This window comes from Tenrec ecaudatus, chromosome 1, assembly GCF_050624435.1.
Source record: "Tenrec ecaudatus isolate mTenEca1 chromosome 1, mTenEca1.hap1, whole genome shotgun sequence".
Taxonomy (NCBI): Eukaryota; Metazoa; Chordata; class Mammalia; order Afrosoricida; family Tenrecidae; genus Tenrec; species Tenrec ecaudatus.
Genome location: NC_134530.1, coordinates 300,630,487 through 300,655,078, shown reverse-complemented (window position 1 = coordinate 300,655,078; position 24,592 = coordinate 300,630,487). Strand labels below are relative to the sequence as shown.

Genomic DNA, 24,592 nt, shown 5'->3' with positions numbered 1-24,592 from the left:
ACCTCTGCTGCAAGAGTCCTCAAGGCAAAAATGAAGAAAGGGAAGGGGAAGCTCATGCTCCACTGCAGGCAGAAAGAACCAGAGGAGACCTAGGACCGAAGGAGCGAGTGTCAATAACTCAGCCTTCTTCAAACCAAGGTCCTCACAACCAGGCCAATAAGCAACACCACCATGAACGGAGACAGACTGGGCACTGCCAAGGATGTCGTCGTACTTGGACCCACAATCAGCACCCATGAAGACTTGTCAAGAAATCAAATGACGGATAGCATTAGACTGATCTATTTAAGATCTATTTAAACTGTTAATGAGCAAAGATGTCACTTTGAAGACTGAGGGGTGCCTGGCCCAAGCTGTGATGTTTTCAATCATCTCAGATGCGCGGGCAAGCTGGCAACAGAAGGTGGAAGACTCGATGCCTTGGCATGGTGGTGTCAGCGCAGATCAGCTCTACCCTGGGCTGCCAGAGGGCACGAATACGTCTGCGCGGGAAGAGAGTGGTCGAGACTTCCCTTCGTGTACTTTGGACAGGTCATCAGCAGAGCCCAGTCCCTGGAGAAGACCAGCATCCTGGGGAAAGTAGAGGGACAGTGGACAAAAGGAAGCCCTCAGCAAGACGGATTGGCTCAATGCTGCAACAACGGGCTCACACATAGGAACGATTGTGAAGATGGTGCAGACCAGGTGGGGGTTTGTTCTGTTGTACATAGGGCCACTAGGAGTCAAAAATAGACTGGACAGACCCTGACAACAGCAGAGCAGCATAAGACTTATTGCAAATATCATAATAAAATAATGTAATCGTAGTTAGCATGCAGGAATATTCACTATATGCCAACCTCTAGTCTGTGTGTTTGCCCTATAGCAACTTATTTAATACTCCAACAACCCTGAATAGGAGATGCACTAGAGTTAGACCCACCCACTGATGAGAAAACAACCACAGAAAGTGATGGGCACAGGCAACAAATGTGCTTGACACAATGGATGGATGGATGGATTGTGATAAGAGTTGTATAAGCCCCCAATAAAATGATTTTTTTTAAAGAAAAAGAAAGTGATGGGCCCAAGTCACTCAGCCAGTGAGTAGCAGAGTTGAAATTAAAACCCAGTAGCATTCTCATCCATAAAAAGAAATGAGTCCCTGTGCGTGCTACAGCAGGGTGGAGCTTGGAACACTACACTGGGGGCAATATGTCAGTCACAAAGGGACAATTACTGTACAGTCCATCTACATGACAGAGATCAATATACAGAAACCAACACTTATTGGTGAGAGGGGTGAAGAGGAATCTTTGCTCAGGGCGGGGGCGCTGAGTTTCTGTTACTGGTGAAGACACTTGGAAACAGAGGTGATGGTTGTTCGACATCACAAATAGAATGGATGTCGCTGGGTCACCCCCGTCAAAGATGCTGGAGGAGCAGACACTGGGTTAGATACGTGTCTGGAGCCCCATGAAATCGTCGTTGTAACGAGAACTGCCGAGGAGGAAGGAATGGAAGTCATTGCTAAAGGGGTACCATTACGGCTCGAGATGATAACATACCTTGGAAGTAGGCCGTGGTGATGCTTGTCCGGCATTATAACGTAGCCAACGCCACTGAAAGGAGCCCTGGTGGTGGAGTGGATTCCGCATGGAGCGGCCAACTGAAAGCTGCCCCCTGGGGGGAAGAGGAGGCCTCCTCCTGCAAAGACGGAAGCTCACGTGGCAATTCTACTCCGTGCAATGGGCTCACTATGGGTCAGAACTGACAGTGGGTTGATTTGGGGAAAGGTTACTGAAATGTACATTTACACATCATTGCGATAGCAAATGTCGTTATAGTTTATCATGTTAAAAATATTTTTTTAACAAACAAAACAGCCAGAGCCATGCCTCCAGAACCTGTGCCATTGACCAGTGCCCTTCATGTCTTTCTTTCCTCAGCTGTCAGTATTCTCTGGGCATCCCCATCGGCTGTGGAGAGTCTGCATGGCTCACGATCCAAGGAAACTTTAACACGATGCCTCCTGGCTCACTGCAGGGGCAGCGTTACCCTTTGGAATGAGCGAGGCCCACCCATAGGAAGAGAGCACTAGGCAACAGCCAGGGTACTCAGTGGTGTAGGGAGCTAAGCATCGGACTGGTAACCTCGAGGTCAGGAGTTGGAAACCACCAGCCGCTCCACGGGAGGAAGATGAGGCTTTCTACTCCCATAAAGAGTCTCAGCCTCAGAAACCCACAGCAACACGTCTCCCCTGTCCTGTGGGGCTGCTGTGAGTTAGACTTGACTCAAGGACAATGAGTAGGACTTGGAGTTCAGAATGGCTCCAGGAGCCAGTGCCATCATGCTGAAGGAAGTCTACCAGTAGTATAAGACACTCAGACAGGCGACCAGCCTCACCAAGGAAATGCCGGCAGTCCAGAGTTCTGGCCCAAGAGAACATCGGCACGACACTAGCCCACACACAGCCCAAGCAGGCTCTGGGGCACCAGCATCAACTCCAGGTGAGGCCCTCAGAGCACCGAAGGAGGGAAAGGACACCCCAAGGAAACTAGCTCTAACTTCCAAGGAAAAAACCAGTTGTCATCAAGTCCATTCCAACTGCTGGCAACTCCATCTACGTCAGAGCAGAACTGCGCTGCACAGAGTTTTTGAGGCTCATGCAGAAGATGGTGGACAGGCCTTTCTCGCAGGAGCCTTTGGGTAGATAACCTTTAGGTTAAGAGTCGAGGGTATTTGCCCCACCCACGGACTCCCTGGCTGCAGGATGAGAAAGGGCAACTGAGCTGGCAGAATGTACTGGACAAGGAAAGACAGTAAGCCCTGCAGACCCTCAGGTTCAATGTATGGATATGAATTAGAACTGTGTTAGCTATGGTGTCAGACACATGTTAAGTCTCTCTGGAGATGAGACATGCTGCTCCAAAAGATTCTGGGCTGATTGTATCAAGAGCACTACTTAAAAAGAAAAGAAACCAAACTTGACCTTCAGTTACCATGGGTGAAGGAGGAAGAGTTTTTGCTTAGGCACTGAGTTCATTTGAATGGTGGTGGAACCATTTGGAGAGGGATATCAATCATGGTTTCACAACATGAGTATAGTCATGGCACTGAATTATACATGTCAAGGTTGTTCAATCGGTAAATGTTTTGTTGTGCATACTTTTTGCCCAAACTGAAAAATTAAAATTGCATGAATAACAATGATCAGGGGCCCTCAAACTTTTTAAACAGGGGGCCAGTTCACTGTCCCTCACACCCGATGGAGGGCCGGACTATAGTTTTAAAAAAAAACTATGAGCAAATTCCTATGCACACTGCACATATCTTATTTTGAAGTAAAAAACAAAATGGGGCAAAAACACCCAGCAGGCCGGATAAAGGTCCTGGGGTGAGGGGGGCGGGGGCGCATGTGGCCCACAGGCCATAGTTTGAGGACACCTGACAATGAGTAAGGGGGAAAAGAAGTTGTTCTAAGATTGACTGTGATAAAGATGGAATAACTCTTCTTGATATGGTTGAACTCTGAATTGTGTGATATGTGGATGAAGTGCCAATAAAACTGTTTTTAAAAAGAAGAAAGATTCTGGGCTGCTGCCTCCGGCCATCAAACCCAGGATGTGGCTGGAAAAAGCCCGAACAAGTGCCCCTTGGCCGACAGAGGAAGGCTGCCAGCATACTTTTCCATCATCCTCTGTGCTCTGCTTAGAAGCCTTGTTCATCAGAGACAGCAAGAAGTCCCCGACGCCATGGCTGTCCCCTGTGGATGAAGAAACCGCATCTAGACTCCGGCGAAAATAGAGTTAGTTCCAACGCAGGGCCTCAGCCAGAGAACTCGGGACACTCTGTTTGCATAAGCTAAGTGATGGAAATCAGGTCCGGCACTGTTAATTAACATCACAAGAGTCAGCGAGTATAAGTTACCCTTTAAAACCTAGAGAAGCTGACCTGGCCTGGGTACCGCGTCTATATCACCTGGGCAAAATTTCACTTCTCATTATCATGTTAGTTCCACAGAAGCCCCAAACCTCCCACAGAGCCAGCTTGGCAGAGTGAACCATTCCCTATTTCCGCTCAATTGTCAACTACTCTTACCATCCCCGAGCTCACGCTGAGATACCACTGAGCTTGACGGACAATAACAACAACAACAACAGAAAGGCCTGCCTGGAAAATTATTGTTTTTATACATAATACACATCAACTGGGTAGACAGGTTCCCAAACATCCACCAAGTCACGAACACCATCCCCAGTCTTCCTAGATCCGAGCGGAACCTCAGGGCACGCACTCTCTCTCCAGGCCAACAAGGTCTGACCTAAACAGCACCATTAGCAAAGTGCCTACTTCTAGGAGGATTGTAAGAATGCTGATAGATGGGAACCAAAAAAAAGGAACACAACACAGGGTTCCAACAAGAGAAAGTTGGTGCCCTGTGAGACTCATTTTTATTATATCCAAAGAATACTCCTGGTGTCGGAAAACATGGCAAGGGAAGTGCAGGGAGTGGGGACCGGGGCTAGAGGGTATCCACATTTTGTGAAGACTCATTTTTATTGCTGCATACCTTTATTTCAAGAGATGAGGTGACAAGGCGATTGCTCTACTCGAAGGTCACTAATAGGAAGGGAAAGACATGAGCTGATCATGAATTGTCTTCCCATGAACTCAGTAAGAGCAGGAGAGCTGGGCAGGATGGGCTCTCTCTTGCACTTCTCCTGGAGGCTGAGTTCAGCTAGGACAAGGCAAGGGTGGTCGAATTCTCACCTTTCATAAACCTTTCATAAATCCCCGCTCCATCCTCACTCCTCACGGCACCTCTTCGGCAGCTACCACCCCGCCATCAGTGGAGGCTAGTGTGTGTCTATGATGCTGATCAGGTTTCAGTAACGCTTCAGACTAAGAAGAAAAGCCTGCCGATCTTCTTCCAAAGCTCACCTGGGACAGCATACTGTCCCATTATGTGTGTGGTCAGCGTAGGCTGGCAGCCAACTCAATGGCAGCTAACAACAGCAGCCAAATATACAAAATAGGAAGTTTTCTTAGATAGCCCACTGTCACTTCCCTAATGCCGGAAGCTCCAGAGAGCCCAACTGAAAGCCAGAGTATTTGGTGCATTGATTTCTGGACGGAACACCCTCAGCCAAGATCCTTGTTCCTCTCCAGTAGCTCCCACCCTCTGGGCCACAGGCCCCGAGGGAATAATTCCAAGGAGGTTGCAAACCTATACTCACACCAAATAGTTTCTAGCAATAAGATCATTAAAAACATAACGGCTATCACATGAGGCTCATTAAATTCTTTGATATTAACAAGGGGTCCTCACCCTCATAAAGTTGGAGAGCTATTACTCTAGCCTGTCCTTGATATATAAGTGCTTAAGTTATCTCCCATCTGGTTCTGAGCATCCTCATTCAGAGGATATGGCCAGAAGCCCTCACTCCCTATGAGGCCCCAGACACTTCACTCTCAGGTCAGTGCCTTAATTTCTCCTTAGCACTGTCCTTAGGCATCCTCATGGCAACCGGTGACACAAATGGAGTCTAGCCCATAAAGGTAATTTTAGGGATGGGAGGTGAGTGGCTTCTTTTGGATGCACTCTCCAATGGATCTACTTGGAGGGTGGGGAGATCCCCATGTCAGTTCTCTAGAGACAGTCACGTCAAAAATTAGCATTACCCTAAGGGTGCTAAATTTCCTCAAGAACTCAAAGATGTAATGTGACAGGACAGGTTACCAACCGGGAGACCATCTTCAGAAACCCTACAGCTGACAAGAATCTAATAACTAAGAAATAGATCTAATAATTTGACCACTCAACAACTAATCAAACGAGTAGCCCGATTAAACCATGTGTGGGCAAAGGTCCTGAATAGAAAGATCCCCAATGAGGAACAAGCAAGGCTTCAGAAAGTAGGAGAGAGGCCCTCAGATGAAACCGACGTGGCCAAGGCTTTCAGCATCCAGAACTGTGAGAAAATACATTTCCGTTCTTAAAGCCACTGTGGTATTTGTGTCACAGCTGCACTAGGAAACTAGTGTCATGTTCTTGGACTAGCTGGTGCTGAGAGACCCTGAACAGAGCTACACTGTGAGACTCCTGAGGGCAGGAAGCAGATCTGACTCATAACCACTGCCTAACATAACCACAGGGCCTAACATTGTGACTCAGTGAACTGAGGCATCATCAAGGGACCCACCCGATGCTGAAAGATGATTTTATAGGTTCATGACAAATTGTCAACTAATTGTTTGAATGAAATATTTTCTTCTGGGTATCCCCCCTATCTATCAAGGACAGGTGAAGCAGGGCTATATCAACATTCAGTATCTGGGAATAACCATCACAAAGTATTTTTGGAATGTGTGGGCCTATTTAACAGTGTCCCTGAATCTCTATTTTTAAAATAAAAATGCATAGGTACGCAACGTGTACCCTAGGTACATGCCTTAAACTTATGCACCAATTAATTCGCCTGTTGGCTTCTAGAATGTATCCAGAAGACATTTTTGTGGATATACCCAAAGGTTTGGCTGTAAAGATGCCCATGTTTCAGTGTTTAATGCAAGCTGGATATATCCAGCATCACAGGATTGCTTAACAACAGACAGCAATTTGTTATGAGGGATATAAAAACATCATGTAAAGTGGTGCCGAAGGGGAAAAAAATGAAGGACATGGGGAAATATTGGTTATATACAGTTAAGGGCAGAAAGGTTGGGAAATGATGTGTGTGTGGTATGTATATGATGCTAATAACTTTGGGGAAATATGCATGGGTAGAAGATAGTTCATGCATAGAAAAAGAGGCTGTAAATGTTCGTGACAAAATGTTTATAAGTATCTGGTGGCATTGTAGGGCTGCTAACCACAAAGCCAGCCCATCAAAACCACCAGCCACTTGGAGGGAGAAGGATGAAGCTTTCATGGGATTACCATGGAGAGGCATGGTCCCAGAAACCTACAAGAGCAATTCTACTCTGTCCTACAGAGTCACTATGAGTCAGATATGGCTGGAAGCCAGTGGGTTTGATTTGGGGCTTTGGATGATGAGATTTTGAAGGAAATTATTAGCCTTATTTTTTCCATGTTTTTTTTTAATGGTGAATATATAGATGACAAAACACTTGCACTCTCAGTAAGTTTCATGTAATTGTTTAGTGACATTAAATATGTTTGCCACGTTATTCAAGCATCACCACGAGTGATCACATTTTTGGGTGTATATAATGATTACACTTGTTACTAAGGAGAAAAAAACCTACTTTTTAAAAATTGTGAGTTTTTCCCAGGATGTGACCAAGTAACACATTCCATAGGGATTCCACAGAAATTAGCGCAGGAGAGCAACTAACAGGGCAATCCCACACTGCCGGGTCACAGGAGAAGCATCATAAATATAAGTAGACACAGATCCACTAGGTTTTGAGGAGCTGTGGGCTTTTGGCTTAACTCTGTGGAGGTCAGATAAGGCTTAACCTTAGCCCTGCAACAGTCTCAGCTAGAGCCGGGCTCCTTTGGCCGGCCCAAGAACTTTATTTCAACACAGCCACAGCTTATCACTACCTTTGGAAAGGGTTTAAACCCTTCCAGCCCCACAGTCAGGTGATCAGGGCTCAGCTATATCTTTACTTTTGTTTCTCTCTCTTCTCTCTTTCCCCCTCAGTCTCAGCTGGCTCCGTATTTTTTCTTTTTAATTTTTTTTCTTCTTCTCTTTCCTATCACACACCACTGCTGGCCTCCAGGCCACTCCCTTCACCTAGGGCAATTACACCAACCCTTTACCCAGCTGAGGGAGTTCCCATCCTCTGCGGCATAACACGAAGCTGAGGAAATGCTGCCCAAATTCCACGGCAAGGTAACTCACACCTACCCTCCAAGGCCCTTTAAGTGGCTGCAGGAACTCCCACCAGCCCTTTGGGAGGTCCACTTGGCTACGGTAACCTCTGCCCACCTTCCACAGCACTTCACGTGGCTTGGGGAAACCCTGTCTGTCCTCCGTGGTCCCATGTGGCTGAGGGAACTTCCTCCTGCCTGCCATAGTGCCTCCCACAGCCAAAGGCAGCTCTGCCAACACCTTCAAGACCTCCACACTGTGGCAGGAACCTCTGCCCAACCTACGAGGCAATCTAGCTGACTAGGAAAATTCTGCCCCTCATCCACAGTGTTCTACACCAAAGTGAGGACATCCACCTGCCCTCCTGCAGCACTTCCATTGTAGCAAACACCCCTGAACACCCTCTGAGGCACCTCAAGCTGCCATGGGCCACACCACCACAGCTTCTTGTGAGATCATCCAGTACAGTGCCTTCCTCACAGGTTCACAACCACAGGCCCACAACCACCAGTGTCCTCTGAGAGGACCATCGAACTTTCCCTCCAAATAACAGAATACTGGTTGACTACGGAAAGAGTGAAACCACAGGAGGATAAAGTGGTAGCCTGACCCCACAGTGCAATTAGCATCAGGCAGAGCAAAGAAGCATTCCTATGAGTCCCCCAAAGAGAGAGAGAACCCAGTGCTCTTTGAATCTCTGGAAAATGGTGCCGGGCTCCTCTAAAACAACACAACGCAAGCAGCAATCACCCCCTACAACCTCAACGAAAAAACAGGAGTATCAAAAGGCAATGTCAGAAGATATCCTGAATCTAACAGTGTGCATAGAAGAAGCAAACACTGATCTGCCACAGAAAGAAAACTTCAGAATACTGCTTGGAGTCATACAGGACTCCTGTGAGGGAAACAATACAGAAAAATGAAGAAATGATAGAAGAGGTAAAGGCCACACAACAAAGGGAAATACAAGATCTAAGGGATGAGATTTTTAAAAGCCAGTAGCAAATTCATAGATTTCGCCAACAAACTTGAGGAGGCAGAGAATCACACAAGTGACCTGGAGGATAACCAGGCAGATTTCAACAAATTATAAAGGTGGTCAGTCAGAGAAGCTGAAGAAAACTTGAGCGCCATGTCTGATGCTATGAAGAGGAAAAACAGAATAATTGGACTATTTAATAAGACACAGTGAAAAAGTCAACAGCAAAAATAGCGAGGGAATTCTTAGAGGAAAATTTCCCCAGCTTAATGAATGAAAACCAGGCAACCATTTGGGAGGCCAAAAGAACACCAGCTAGACTGAATCACAAGAAGTCACCAAGGCATATAATAGTTAAGCTATCCAACTTTGAGGCAAAGGAGAAAATCATGAGAGCAGCTAGGGAAAATAAGCAGACTGAAGTTTCCTAAATAAGAATATGCTCAGACCTATCAGCAGACACTATGAAGAGAAGAGAGTGGAGTAACATATTCCAAAAATTGAAGGAAAACCATGAAAACCAAAATAGATGGAGAAGTAAAAGTCTTCCTAGACAAGGAAAAACTCAAAGAATATGTTAAAAGAAATCCAACCCTCCCAAAGAACCTTGCCGACTCAGTATGGGCAGAAGAATAGCACTCACTGAGCACAAATAAGAGACCACCACATACCCTGTTTCCCGGAGAGTAAGACACTCCCGTAAAATAAGACCTACTTACAGTTTTGCCTCTCACTGAAATATAAGGTATCCCCTCGAAAGTAAGACCGCCCCGAAAATTACCCCCCCGCCAAAGCTACCATAACTCTGGACTCTGAACCGTAGCAGGGGGCGCCACCACACAGCTCACTGTTGGCCACAGTGCAGCCAGAACAGATAGGAAGTTCGAGGTTGCTTTTAACAAAACAATAAACAATAAATGTGTACCATATTTTTCCTCAGGGAAAAATAATATTTCACCTAAAAATAAGACCTAGCGCATCTTTGGGAGCAAAAATTAATATAAGACACTGTCTTATTTTCGGAGAAACAGTATAGAACAACCCCATCCAGAGTGCAACAAAGAGGCAAAAAAGAACCAAAATAGCTTGAGTTCAAGCGTGGAAAGAAGGCAAGAATGAAACACACGCACACAAATGCACAACTTACTGATAAGAAAAGGAGGTAAAGTCCACAGATGGATATAAAAACTCTGAATATCAAGGAACTGAACTCAGACATTAAAACGCAGAGGCTAGCAGCCTGGCTTAGAAAACATAACCCCTCAATCTGCTGCCTACAGGAGACATATCTGATTACAGCTAAAATATGCTAAGAATCAAAGGCTGGAGAAAAACATACCAAGAAAATGGCAATTCAAAAAAAGTAGGGTTTGCAATCCTAATCTTGTACAAATTGATCTCAAGGTACAAGAAATAACAAGAGATAAAGAGGGGCACTCTATGATGCTCAAGGGAACAGTGACCAAGAACCAGTGAGCATAATAAATATATATGCACCCAATGAGAGGCCCACGAAATTCATCAAACACTCCAAAAGATGAAAAAAAGAAATTACAGGCTCAACAATTATAGTAGGTGACTTTAATACACCACTCTCCAAGAAAGATAGATGACAGGGAAAGAAGCTTAACAAGGAAGATATAGATCTAAACATAGGAATTAGACGACTTGACCTGATAGATATTTTCAGAGCTCTCCACCAAAATGCAAACAAACAAAAAAATGTGGGACACAAGTAGAATCTGTGTAATTGCAAAGAGATAGAGGTCATACAGATTTCTCTCTCAGATCACTATGCCAAAAGGCTGGAAATCAACACAAGGACGATTAAGAAAACATGGACAAGGGCAAACAATTGGAGAATGAATAATTCTCTATGGCAAAAGAAGTAGATACTGGCCCAGATCAGCGATGAAATCAAGAAGTTTCAAGAAACCAACAAGAACAAGAATACAGCATACCAAAACCTTTGGGATACAGCAAAGGCCGTTATCAGAGGAAGTTTGATAGCAATACATGCACACATGAAAAAGGAAGATTTATGATATATATGCTGACACAATACTTATAGCAATTAGAGCAGAATCAACAGGACAATCCTACTAACAGGAAAAGAAAAGAAATAATAAAAAACAGAACTGAGATTCGTGCGAGGAAAAAAAATAACGTAGCTAAAAGTTGGTTCTTTGAAAGGATTAGCAGAATTGACAGACCACTGTCAAACCTGACTAAGGAGAGGAAAGAACAAATTTCAAGGACAACGGGACCCTAATGAAATCAAAATGATAATTACACAGTACTACGAAAGCCTGTACTCCAATGAATTCAACAACTTGGAAGACATGGATAAATACTTGGGAAAACAAGCCTTCCCTAGACTATCCCAAATAGACGTCAAGAATCTCAACAGACCCATAGCAATAAAAAAATAGAGAAACTTATCAAGGGATTACCAACCAAAAAAAAAATCTCCCAGACCAGATGGCTTCACAGGAGAATTCTACCAAACATTCAGGGAAGAATTCACACCAATCCTACACAAACTCTTCCAGAACATAGAAAAAGACAGCAAACTCCTAAACTCTTTCTATGAAGTTACTATAACTCTGATAACTAAACCAGACAACGATCTCACTAGAATAGAGAACTATAGACCAATATCTCTAATGAACATCGATCCAAAAATCCTTAACAAAATACCGGTCAATAGAACACAAAAGTATATAAGAAAAATAATACACCATGACCAAGTGGGATTCACAGCAGGGATGCAGGGATGGTTCAACATATGAAACACCATTAGCATTATTGTCACACTGACAGGAAAAAATTATAAGAACCACATGATAATATCAATAGATGCAGCAAAGGCCTTCGACAACGCCCAACACCAATTCCTGTTTAAAACACTCAAGAAGAAAAGAATGGAAGGAAAATGCCTCAATATAATACAAGCTATATATGAAAAATCAACAACCAACATGGTAATCAATGGAGAAAAGATGAAGATAATCCCACTGAGAAAGGGGACCAGACAAGGATGCCCCTTGTCCCACTCTTATTTAAAATCGTACTAGAGGTCCTAGCTAACAATATACGGCAAAGAAAAGACATCAAAGGTATTTTCCTGGGGAAATAAAAGGTGAAACTATCATTATTTGCAATGGAAAATCACAAAAACTCCACATAAGGGAGTGCTGGAAGCAATAGAGGAATATTGCAGAGCGGCAGGATACAAGATCAACAAACAGAAGTCTATCAGACAGCTATACACATTGAACAAGATCACGAAAGAGGGGATCAAAAAGGTAGTCCCCTTCACAATAGCCAAGCACAAATTAAAATATCTAGGGATATACTTGACTAAAAAGAATCAAAAGATTTGTACGAGGAAAATTACAGAACACTATTACAAGAAATCAAGAGTGATCTCAACAAATGGAAGAATGTCCCATGTTCATGGATCAGAAGACTCCATATAGTAAAGATGTCAGTTCTGCCCAAGTCACTATGTAAATGTAATACTATCCCAATACAAGTACCATCATTTTTTCTTCAAAAAATTGGAAAAGCTGACTAGTGATCTAAACTGACAAGTGATCTAAAATCAATGGTGAGGAGGGCATACGATGCCTGGTAGGACTTGATCAAGGGCAATGTAACCAAGAGGAATTACTGAAACCCAAATGTAGGCTGAACATGATAGTGGGACAAGAGGAAAGTAAAAGGAAATAGATGAAAGAACTAGAAGCAAATCGGTATTTATAGAGGTCTAAAATACAGGCGTGTACATATGTAAATATATTTATACATAACAACAGGGAAATAGATCTATGTACATGTATTTGTATGTTAAGTATTAAGATAGCAGATGGACATTGGGCCTCCACTCAAGTACTTCCTCATTGCAAGAACACTGGTATACCGGGATGCTTACTTTCCTGGTATACTGGGATGCTCACTTTCCTGACATGATCACTGAAGACAAAATGGATGCTTAAGCAAATGTAATGAAGAAAGGCGATGGTGCCCAGCTAGCAAATGATATAGAACCTAGGGTCTTAAAAGCTTGAAGATAAACAAGCAGCCATCTAGCTGAGAAGCAACAAAGTCCACATGGGAGAAGCACACCAGCCTGTGTGATCATGAAGTGTTGATGGGATCAGGTATCAGGCATCAAAGAACTAGAACAAAAATCATATCAATGTGAATGAGGGGGAGTGCGGAGTGGAGACCCAACGCCCATCTATAGACAATTGGACATCCCCTTACAGAAGGGTCGCAAGGAAGAGATGAGCCAGTCAGAGTGCAGTATCGCACCAATGAAACATACAGCTTTCCTCTAGTTCTTTAATGCTTCCCACCCCCCAACTATCATGACCCCAATTCTACCTTACAAATCTGGCTGGACCAGAGCCTGTACACTGTACAAATAGGAACTGGAAACAGGGAATCCAGGACAGATCAACCCCTCAGGACCAATATTGAGAATAGCCATACCAGGAGGGAAAGGGAAGGTGGGGAGAAAGGGGGAAACTGATCACAATGATCTATATATAACCCCCTCCCAGGGGGACAGTCAACAGAAAAGTGGGTGAAGGGAGACATTGGTCAGTGTAAGACATGAAAAAATAATAATAATTTATAAATTATCAGGGTTCATGAGGGAGGGAAGGTAGGAGAGAGAAGGGAAAAAAATGAGGAGCCTATACTAAAGGCTCCAGTAGAAAGAAAACACTTAGTCTCACTAGCGTACCTTCCAAAATAAAAAAGGTCCACCATGAATTGTCAGGGACACAACACAATCCACAATACATTTGGTAGACTCAACATGGCCCTGTACTGAATTCTCCCAAGGACTGCCATTTTATTTCTTGACAATGAAAGAATTAATATAGCACATTCATTGCAACAATGTCTTTTTCTATCCCTCCCTATTGGCATGTTCCATAAGATACACCTGCAGCAAAAGACTTGGATAAATCAACACAAAGCAACCAGGTAACTGTGAAGACTAAGGTGCACACAGACACGTCAGAAGCATGAGAAAGCTGGAATAAAGGAGGAAGAACAAAGAAGAAGCGATGCTTCTGCATATGGTAAATAATATTAAATATACATGGATTGTCTGAAGAACAAACAAATCTGTCTTGGAAGGTATACAGCCAGAATGCTCCATAGAAGCAAGGACCGTGAAGGTATACAGCCAGAATGCTCCACAGAAGCAAGGATGGTGAGACTTCATCTCACATAATTTGGACATGATTTACAAGGGACCAGTTCATGGAAGTCTATCATGCTTGGTCAAGTAGAGAATTACTGAAAAAGAGGCAGACCCCCCAAGACGACTGATGAGTCCAGTGGCTGCGACAATGGTCTCAAACAAAACGTTTTGGAAATGATGGCAACAAATGTACAAAGGTGCTTGACACCATGGATGGATGGATTGTGATAAGAGCTTTACTAGCCCCCACTAAAATGTTTTTTAATTGTATTGGAAAATATAAGTAGTAAGTGAGTAGCTTCTTTGGGATGAAATAGCCAGTAGTTCTGTGGATCTGCAGTGACCTCCACTAGCTCACCTGATGATAATTCAAATCTATCTGCAGTCATCCCATGATCTCAGAGACATGCTTGTTGGAAATTAACTCGTGCATGTATTATGTACAGGAATCCTATTAGCAATGTTTTTGGACTCACCCTCCTATATCTGATCTTTTAAAATTCATATTTAAATGGTTTCTAGATATAAACTTTAATGTAGCAATACCTTATACTCTGAGCATACTTTTTAATTGGTAGCATCATTTCAAAAAATGGAAAACCTACTCTGTGAATTTTCAATCCATTTTGCAGTCTGAGAGCCTGACATTGGACAAATACGTAAGATTCTAATGACAGAAATGGAAATAGAAAACATGGATTTTGAGTGCTTAATTCCATGCGGGAAATTATTTGTTTGGCAGACGAGCAATAGGTTTTCTGTGACTGTGTGATTAGAGAATTGGTTTGGGTACAGACATAACAACAGTGGGTCTGAGGTTGTAATTGGGGTTCTCGAGAAAGAAGAAAATAATTTCCACTCATTTTCCCCCCAATTGTATTTGTTGTTATTGAAAATACACACACCAAAACATACATCAGCTCACCAGTTTCTACATGTATAATTCAGTGACACTGATTTCATTCTTGGAGTTGTACACCCATTCTCGCTGGTCTTCTGAGTTTCCTCATTGGCACACACTCACTGCCCCCTAAAGCTCCCTCTAATCTTTCCAGTTGCTTTTGCCAATTGGATCCCATAGAGGCAGTGCATAGTGCTCAAGGCAGACCTTCTTCACTGATTAACTAATGTTCAGGTTTTTAGACTTCAGGGAATAATTTTGGTTCCCTCGGGGCAATAGCTTCAGGGATTCATCCACCTTCTTTAGCTCCGGAAAATCTATGAAAGTTTGAAATTCTATTTTATTTATTTTTTAAAATGTTTTATTAGGGGCTTGAAATTCTATTTTAAAACACGTACCCCTCTCCCCTTTCAATCAGGATTCTTCTATGGAATCTTTGAGCTAAACCTTCAGTAACTGTAGCCAGGTACCATCCTGTTCTTCTGGTTTCACGGCAAAGGAGAGAAGAGTGCTTCAGAGAGGCAATTAGCCTCACACCCATCCATCACCTGTTGCTGACTAGGCTTCTCCCTCGGTTGCTCAAGGCAAATAGGGACCAATTGGGCGGTCCCTGGCAAGCTTTTAAGGGTCTGAGCAATTTGCATTACCTTTCACATTTTCCTCCTTTCCCTTACTCTCCTTCTTCCGCTGTTGGTTCAGGCAAATAGAAACAAATTGTTGTGTCTTGAATGGTGTTTTCAAGCTAGTAAGACCCCAGGCACTAAGCATCCAACTAAGAGGTAGAACAGAAGCATTCAGGCAATTTACAGGGAAAGCCCATGAAAAACCATGTTCCTAAATCTCCAAACCAAAAGCCAAATCCCAAGAGGTTTTGAGTTGTACATTAGTGTGTTAGACAGGGTTCTCTAGAGAAATAAAACCAGAATGTTAATAATTTTATATATATTTATACAGATAGATAGCTATATAACATAAGAAATAAACAGTAAATTATATTATAAAGCAGTATAAATGGCTCACTGCAACTCACTCCCATGACACAGTTGTGAGACACTGGCAGTCCTTCAAATCTTTTTTTTTTTAAGGTTCAAGTAATTTATTCGTGGTCCAATAACCTTTTTTTCAGGCTAGTGCCATCAAACACTGAATTATGACCAAATGAAGAACTTTCCAAACGTCACCTTTGTGCTCCGCCCCCTGGTCTGCGCACCCACTCACCCGGGTCCCTGGGGAATGTTTCGCCTCTGTAAATACAGCGACGCCCCCCCCCCTGGGGCCCACACAAGGTTCTCAGACTAGGTAGGACCCCAGCAAAGGCTCCTGTCCCTTTAAGGGGGCACTTCTTACAGAAGCACCTTACCCACCCCCACCCACCACTCAGGGCAATAGAAAAGAGGGTAATCGGATCTCCTCAGAGACCTGGGGGGTGAGCGCACCACTACCCACAGCCTGAACATCCTTCAAATCTTGAGGGCCACTGGGTAGTCCTCCACAGAGCAATTCAGGCTATCTGGACACAGACAACAAACAGCAAGGCAGGACACCAACAGTCAGTCCACAGCTCAAGAGATGTAAGTTTCAATGGTGTGGCAAAGCAGGTCTTGAAGGAACCTCAAATTAGTGACATAGTCCACAGGTTAGGTGTCCCACAGGTAGTGTAGCTTGCAAATTGAGGCACAGAACAAGCAAGGCAGCCTGACACCGGTCCGATGATCAAAGAGCAAAAGACAAAACAGGCGAGACTTACCGAGCCATTTATCTCACCTCCCTTCAATTAATCCCACATGTGTTCATCGGCCAGGTTGGCACAATAAACTAACTACCTCAATCAGTAACCTCAGCAAATACTCTGTATTTGTCATTGAACTTTTGCCAATTCAGGTTTTACAGTGTATGATTTGACAGCAATTGTTTGTACAACTCTACCCTTAAGATAAACAATATTTCCATCACCATGAAGCTTGCCAATCTTCCCCCCGCCACCCCCAACTCCTGATCCCCTTTCCTGCTTTCTTCACAGCCTTGGTAACCACTGATAAATGTTGTCCCCTATACATTTACTGCTTTTTGTCTTTCTATTAGTGAGGTCATATAAAACATGTACGTCTATGATTGGTTTATTTCACTAAACATAATGTCTTCAAGCTACATCCAGACTGTAGCATGCATCAAGATTTCATTTCTCCTGCTGGATGAGCAGCATCCCACTGTATCCATGTACCACAATGTGTTCCTCCACTAGTGATACGTGTTTGACTGTCTACACTTTAACTATTGTGAATAACAGATACTCCAGTGAACATTGGTGCATAAATCGCTTTCTAAAGAGATTTCTGTTTTCAAGGCATTTAAGTCCAGACCTAGGAAAGGATTTGCTGGGTCATGTGCTAGTTTCAGTGTTTAAGGAATCGTGACCGTGTTTTCCACAGTGGGTACTACTTTGTATTCCCACCAGCAATGGATGAGTATCAGTTTCCCGACAACCACACTAACATTGGTCTTTTTTTATCTTTTTAATCTTAGCCACCTCAATGGAATCATAAATCGTATCTCATCTTGGTTTGACCTTGTCGCTAATGGCTAATGATGTTAATCATCTTTTCAAGTGTTTGGTAGTTATTTGAATTGTCTATTCAAGATATTTTCCCACTTTATGATAGGGTCATTTGTATTTTTGTTATATTTTGTTGAAGCTTTATATAATTTTTTTCTTATTAGAATCTTGGTGGATATATGGTTTCTGAAGATATTCTCTCAGTTGCAAGTTTCTTTTATCAATATTTTGGAAAATCTTTGGATGAACAAAGTTGGTATTTTTGTTTGCTTATTCATTTTGCAGTTTTGTTGTTGTTGTTGTTTCATTTATTTATTTTGTCTCTTGCAGATAATCCACTGCTGAAGGGCTAGAACTGGCAGCAATGTTCCTGCTTAGTCTATGAAGAATTTTATGGATTTAGTTTGCACATTTATGTCCTTAATCCAATTTGAATTTGTTTTTGTATACATTATAATACAAAAATTCTGTGTCAAGTGGGTAAATAAGCAAATATGCTGAAGAAAGCTGATGGTGCCTGGCTATCAAAAGATATAGCATCTGGGGTCTTAAAAGCTTGAGGGTAAACAAGCGGCCATCTAGATCAGAATCAATAAAGCCCACATGGAAGAACACACCAGCCGGTATGATCATGCGGTGCCGAAGGGATCAGTTATCAGGCATCAAAGACAAACAAATCATATCATTGGCTGCACACCTCCATGGTACAATCGTTGAGGACAAATGGATGCATAAGCAAATGTGGCAAAGAAAGCTGATGGTGCCAGCTATCAAAAGGTATAGCTTCTGGGGTCTTAAAGGCTTGAAGGGAAACAAGCGGCCATCTAGCTCAGAAGCAACAAAGCCCACATGGAAGAAGCAAACCAGCCTGTGCGATCACGAGGTGTAGAAGGGATCAGGTATAAGGCACCATCAGAACAAAAGAATCTTACCATAGTGAATGGGGGGCGGGGGTGCAGAGTGAAGACCCAAAGCCCATTTGTCGGCCACTGGAGATCCCCTTCCAGAGGGGTCTAGGGGAGGAGATGAGTCAGTCAGGGTGCAATATAACACCAATGAAGAATACAGCTTTCCTCTAGGTCCTAAATGCTTTCTCTCCCTCCCCCCAACCCCCTCACTATCATGATCTGAATTCTACCTTGCAAGTCTGGATAGAGCAGGGGATGTACACGGGTGCAGATAGGAGGAGCTGGAGGCACAGGGAATCCAGGGCAGATGATACTTTCAGGACTAGGGGTGTGAGGGGCGATACTGTGAGAGTAGAGAGTGAGTGGGTTGGAAAGAGGGAACCGATTACAAGGATCTACGTGTGACCTCCTACCTGGGGGACAGATAACAGAAAAGAGGGTGAAGGGAGACGTCGGACAGGGAAAGATATGACAAAATAATAATTTATAAATTATCAAGGGCTCATGAAGGAGGGAGGAGCAGGGAGGGAGGGGAAAAAAATGAGGAGCTGATGCCAAGGGCTTAAGTGGAGAGCAAATGTTTTGAGAATGATGAGGGCAATGAATGTACAGATGTGCTTTACACAATTGATGTATGCGTGGGTAGTGATAAGAGTTGTATGAGCCCGAATAAAAGGATTTTTAAAATTCTGTTTCATTTTTATACATGGAGAAATTCCATTTTCATAGCTCCATTTATTGAAAAGAATGTTCTTTCCCCCATTGAATATACTTAGCACCCTTGTCAAAAATCAGTTAACCATAAATGTGTTCATTTATTTCTGGACTTTCAATTCTGCTCCATTGATCTATGTGTCTATTGTTATACCAGTAGAGTATCAGACTAGTTTGATTATTATGACTGAATAGTATGTTATCAAATGCTGTCTATCAGTTCATCTCTTTCAATATTGTTTTAGCTATTTGCAGTCTCTTGCCATACTATACAAAGTTCAGGGTTGGTCTTTCTATTTCTGTGTCAGGATTATGTTGAATAGATAGATCACTTTGGATTGGCATCCTAATTATATTGCATCTTCCAATCCATGAATATTAAGCATGTTTCCATTTAAATCTTCTTTAACCCCCTTCAGTAGTGTTTGACAGTTTTCATAGTGAAAGGCCTTCACAATCCTGGTTAGATATATAAAGGGGGAACCCCCAAAAACAGATGCTCATTTGGTTTTTTGTTGTGCTAGTGCATTTGGGGTTCTTTCCACCAGGTCAGATTGTTAATCAAGCTTTCTATTCAGAGGTTTTGAAAATATTGTGTAACAGCGTGAGACAAAAATGGTCTGATTTGTGGCAGCCAGGGGATGGGTTTTGCCACCACAACAATGCACCTGCTCATGCAGCCATCTCAGTGCACCAGTTTGGGGCAAAAAAAACCAAACAGCATGCCTCTCTTGTCTCTTGTCACCTTATCCACTTAACCTCACTCCATGACTTCTTTTTGTTTCCACGAATGAATAAGGACATGAAAGGGCAGCGGTTATCTGATGTAGAAGAGGTGAAGGATCACATGAGGGAGGTGCTATCAGCCACCCAAACAGGTAAGTTTGGAAAATGTTTCCAAGAATGAATCACAGATTTGACAAACGTATTAAGTATAATGGAGAGTGTTTTTAGGGGGATAAGGTTGTTTTGTAAAAAAAATATTTAGATACATAGCTTTGAAAATTAAAAATATCATTTTAGGAGGGGCACCCCCTGGTATTCCTAGGTATTTATTCACCTAGATCAGTGGTTCTGAGCCTTCCTAATGCCATAACCCTTTAATACAGTTCCTCATGCTGTAGTGAGCCCTCAACCATGAAATCATTTTCATTGCTACTTTATAACTGTAATTATGCCACTGTTATGAATCGAGTGACCCCTTGAAATGGTCTTTTGACCCCCCCAAAGGGTCACAACCCACAGGTTGAGAACTGCTGCTAGATGCTATTATTTCACTTCTACCCATAAATAAGGTTTTCAATGGCTAATGCCTCTGAAGTAGACAGCACACAAGGCAGAGCTTCATTCTGATGTTCATCAAGTCACTATCATTCAGAACCACCTTGACAGCACCTAACAACAAAAAAATGTTACTGCAAATAAAAGTTATCCCTAATTTACCTTTCAGATTTCTCACTGCTGGTGTAAAGATACTTAACTGATTTTTCTTTGTACTTCATATGCCCTGAAACATTGTTAAATTCCTCAACTAACTCTAGAATTTTTTGGTGGCATTGAGGATTGATTGATTGATTGATTGATAGCATGTATGAATCAAGATAATTTTACTTATTTTTTCCTAAATGAGTACCTTTTATTTCTTTTTCCTGTCTTACTGCCTTACTACTCTGGCTCGGACTTCCACATTATTGAGTACTGGTGAGGGTGGGTGTCTTTATCTTGTTCCCAATTTCAAGAAGAAAGCACTTTCTCTATTAAGAGTCATGTTGACCAGCCTTTCTCCAGCTGTGACTTACCTATGTAATAATGTACAGAGAAGGTTTTTGGTGTTCTAAGACTGTGTGGATGTGCAATTTCTGTGCATTTTGGTTAGAGATCTTAGAAATATTTACTTAGATATTTTAACAACAAAAAATAATAATGTTGGGCTATTGACTGTTCATATATGCCCTGAAATATATTGAGAACTTCCATTTCACTCTCATCTCCGTTAGCGTTTTCATCAAGAAAAAGTGTTGGATTTCATCACATGTTATTTCTGCATCATGTGGTTCATTGCCCTTGTTCTATTGATGTGGTATATTGCATTCATTGTTCTTCTAATATTTAGCCATCCCTGCATTCCAGGAATAAGTCCCACGTGGTCATGGTCCCTGGTTCTTTTAATATGCTTTTGAGTTCTAGCATTCCCGTATCTGTTCGCTAGTATTTTGTTGAGGATTTTTGCATCTATATTCATAAGACTAGTTTTATTTTCTTGTGGTGCTTCTTTCTGGCTTGGATATCAGGATTATATTGGCTTCATTGAATGAATTAGGAAATGTCTCTTCCTTCTTTGTCTTCTGCAAAAGGTTCAATAGTAAGCTGTCGTTCTCTACTTGTGTGGGAGAATTCCCTAGTGAAGCCACGGGTTGAGGGCATGATTTGGAGAAGTTTGTTATGATTGACTCACTTCCCTTGTTATGGATCTGTTGAGACTTTCAGTCAGTTTGGGTCAGGTGCGTGCTTCGAAAAGTTTGTCCATTTTATCTAGGTCTGTCATACAATTTTTAATTATATTATGTCACAAGTCCCTTTTTCTCCCATTGGATAAGTTGTGATGACCCTTCTTTCATTTGTTGTCTTCATTATTTGCATCTTTTCTTTATCAGTCTAGCTAATGGTTTGGATTTTTTATTGGTCTTTCAAAAAATCAACTTCTGGTTTTATTGATTCTCTATTCTTCTGCTGTGTTTCATTTTATTCATTTATGCTCCATAGCATTTTCAATGTCTGAGTTTTTAAAAGCAGATTGCCAGGCCTTTCTTCCCAGGTTCTTCTAGGTAGACTCAACCCTCCAACTGTTGGTTATCAGACAAATGTGTTAACCATTTTCATGTCCCAGGACCCCCAGTAATAGTACTAACTACTATTTATTAAACACTATGCCAAACCCTGGTGGTATAGTGTGTTACACAGTGACAGCTAACCACAAGATCAGCAGTTCAAACCCACCAGCTGTTCCATGGTAGAAATATACAGCTGTCCATTCCTATAAAGATTTAATGCCTCGGAAATTCTACTCTGTCCGATAGGGTTATTATGGGTCAGAAGTGACTCAGTGGCCTTGTTTTTGGTTTGGGGTTGGGTTTATGCCAGACCCTGTGTTTAGTAGTTTACGGAGCTTGAGAGGGGAAATATTATCTCCATTTTACCAAAAAAAGGAATCAAAATTCACAGAGGTTAACTGAGATAACAATACAGGCATCTCTGGATCCCTTTTGCAAATGGGAGTCCTAAACAAACAGGATTTAAACCATGTTTTTGAGAGCTAAAGACTGACTTTAAAAGTTTCTGATCGATTCTGCCGCTCCTGGAGCTGCCTGTGTGCTCGTTTGGTGCGGACCTGGTACCTCTTTTGTGAAGCGGCAGCTGAGGAGACTTCGGCGCTCGCCATGGCCGACGAGAAACCCAAGGAAGGAGTCAAGACTGAGAACAACGATCATATTAATTTGAAGGTGGCGGGGCAGGATGGTTCCGTGGTGCAGTTTAAGATTAAGAGGCATACGCCACTTAGCAAACTAATGAAAGCCTATTGTGAACGACAGGGTTGTCAATGAGGCAGATCAGATTCCGATTTGACGGACAGCCAATCAATGAAACAGACACACCTGCACAGTTGGAAATGGAGGATGAAGATACAATTGATGTGTTCCAGCAGCAGACAGGAGGCGTCTTCTAAAAGGGAGCCTGCTCCTTTCCTCCAGAACTCTCTTCCTACCGACCAAGAATCCATTCTCTATTAGAAAACCACAATTTGGTTGCACCACCTCCTGACGACTACAGTATAGTTTTCTCTTTTATTTCCCCTTCCCCATTCCTTTATTGTACATAAAGTATCTGGTGCATGTGCACACGCATATTGCATTTTCCCCTTTGTTTATTTTGTTTTTGTTTTTTTACTAAATGGCCAATGGTATGTTTTGATCGACACCAAGTGGAGATGGGATGGGGAAACACTGGCTCTGTGAAAACCCCCCCTTCGCCATCAGCGGCATGCTCACTCAGCTCCTCTCTCTATATTCCAGTAAGTTATTTTGCTCTCACTGTTTAACAAAAACAAAAAACAATGACATAAAAAAATCCTTGCATACCTTGTTGGATTGGAGAATTTTAATGTTTTTCATTTATCATTGTAAAACCAAGGACAATTTTATAACTTTTTTGTACGTAGCTGTTACATGTAGGGCAATCTGTCTTTAAGTAGGGGTAAATTACTCTCAAAGAAATGAAGCCTGGATAGTTTTCCCTTCAAGTCAAGCGTCTTGTTGTTTAAATAAACTTCTTGTTTAAAATTAAAAAAAAAACGTTTCTGATCAGAAACCATCTATATGAACTCAAACTGATAGGAGCGTTAGTGGGCAGTGAGTTTATGTTAATGGGGGAGGAGTACTTCAGAAAGAATAATGAGGGCAAAAAATAATTTTAAAATTTTTAATTTTTTAAAAAGAAAGAATGGTGAGAATTGTTACGTACCTCAAGGACAATAATTAATGTTAATAAATGGCGCATGTGGGGGGAAATATGGCTTGATTTGAGAGGGGCCCAGGCAAAATTAGAGCTCTATGTTAGTTCAAGTTGACTAGGGAAACAAATCTTGAGACATTCATAAGTGTGTAAGAGAGAGCTTTATATCAAAGAGCAATTGTATATGGAAAAAACATCCCAGCCCAGTCCACATCAAGTCCATATTAGCCTATATGCCCGAGCCTAGTCCATAAATTCTTCTTCAGACTCACACAACACATGTAATGTTGCTGAATGATTACAGGCCAGTGGGTGGAAAGTCTTGTGGATCCAAAGGCGGTGGAAGAATCTCAACGCTGGTGCGGGTCTCCACGTGGCTCCTCTAGCACTCTGAGTGTCTCAACAGCAAGAAAATGAAGTAGAGAGAAAATGTGTGGCCCACCTTCAGGGAGAAAGACAGGAAGTACCCAGAATCCTCATGAGAAGTCACACCCACGAGGAGCCATCATCAGGCTGTGACCTGATTGACAGGCTAGACTCCACCTCTAGACTTATTTATGAAGTTGGCATGAAATTATGTAACTACCGCAGTTATTATCAAAGAATCCTGGTGGCACACTGATTCACCACTCCACTGCTAACTTACAGGTCAGTGGTTCAAAGCCACCAGCAGTTCCATGGTAGAGAAGGCCTAAAGTGTGCTTCCATATGGACTATTAACTAGGAAACACTCTGGGTAAGTTCTACCCTGTCATACAGGGTTGCCATGAAGGGAAACTTACACAGTGGAACCCAGGTACTCAACCACATCAGTACTCAGCATAATTGGACTTCAATGTGAAAGGTCGAGAAAATTTTGCATTGGAACTCAAACAAAACATTGGAATCCTACTGGCGCACGTGATTTTTTTTAAACAAAAGCAGTTTCGCATTTCGGACACTTGGTGGTAGTTGGCGTCGTTAGTATGCGTTGTTTAAAA

The 24,592-nt window shown here is 42.4% G+C and overlaps 1 pseudogene; it reads left to right on the top strand.

Moving 5' to 3' along the window:
• Positions 1–22,453: 22,453 nt before the first annotated feature.
• LOC142426978 (small ubiquitin-related modifier 2-like) lies at positions 22,454–22,962 on the top strand (annotated as a pseudogene).
• Positions 22,963–24,592: the final 1,630 nt, after the last annotated feature.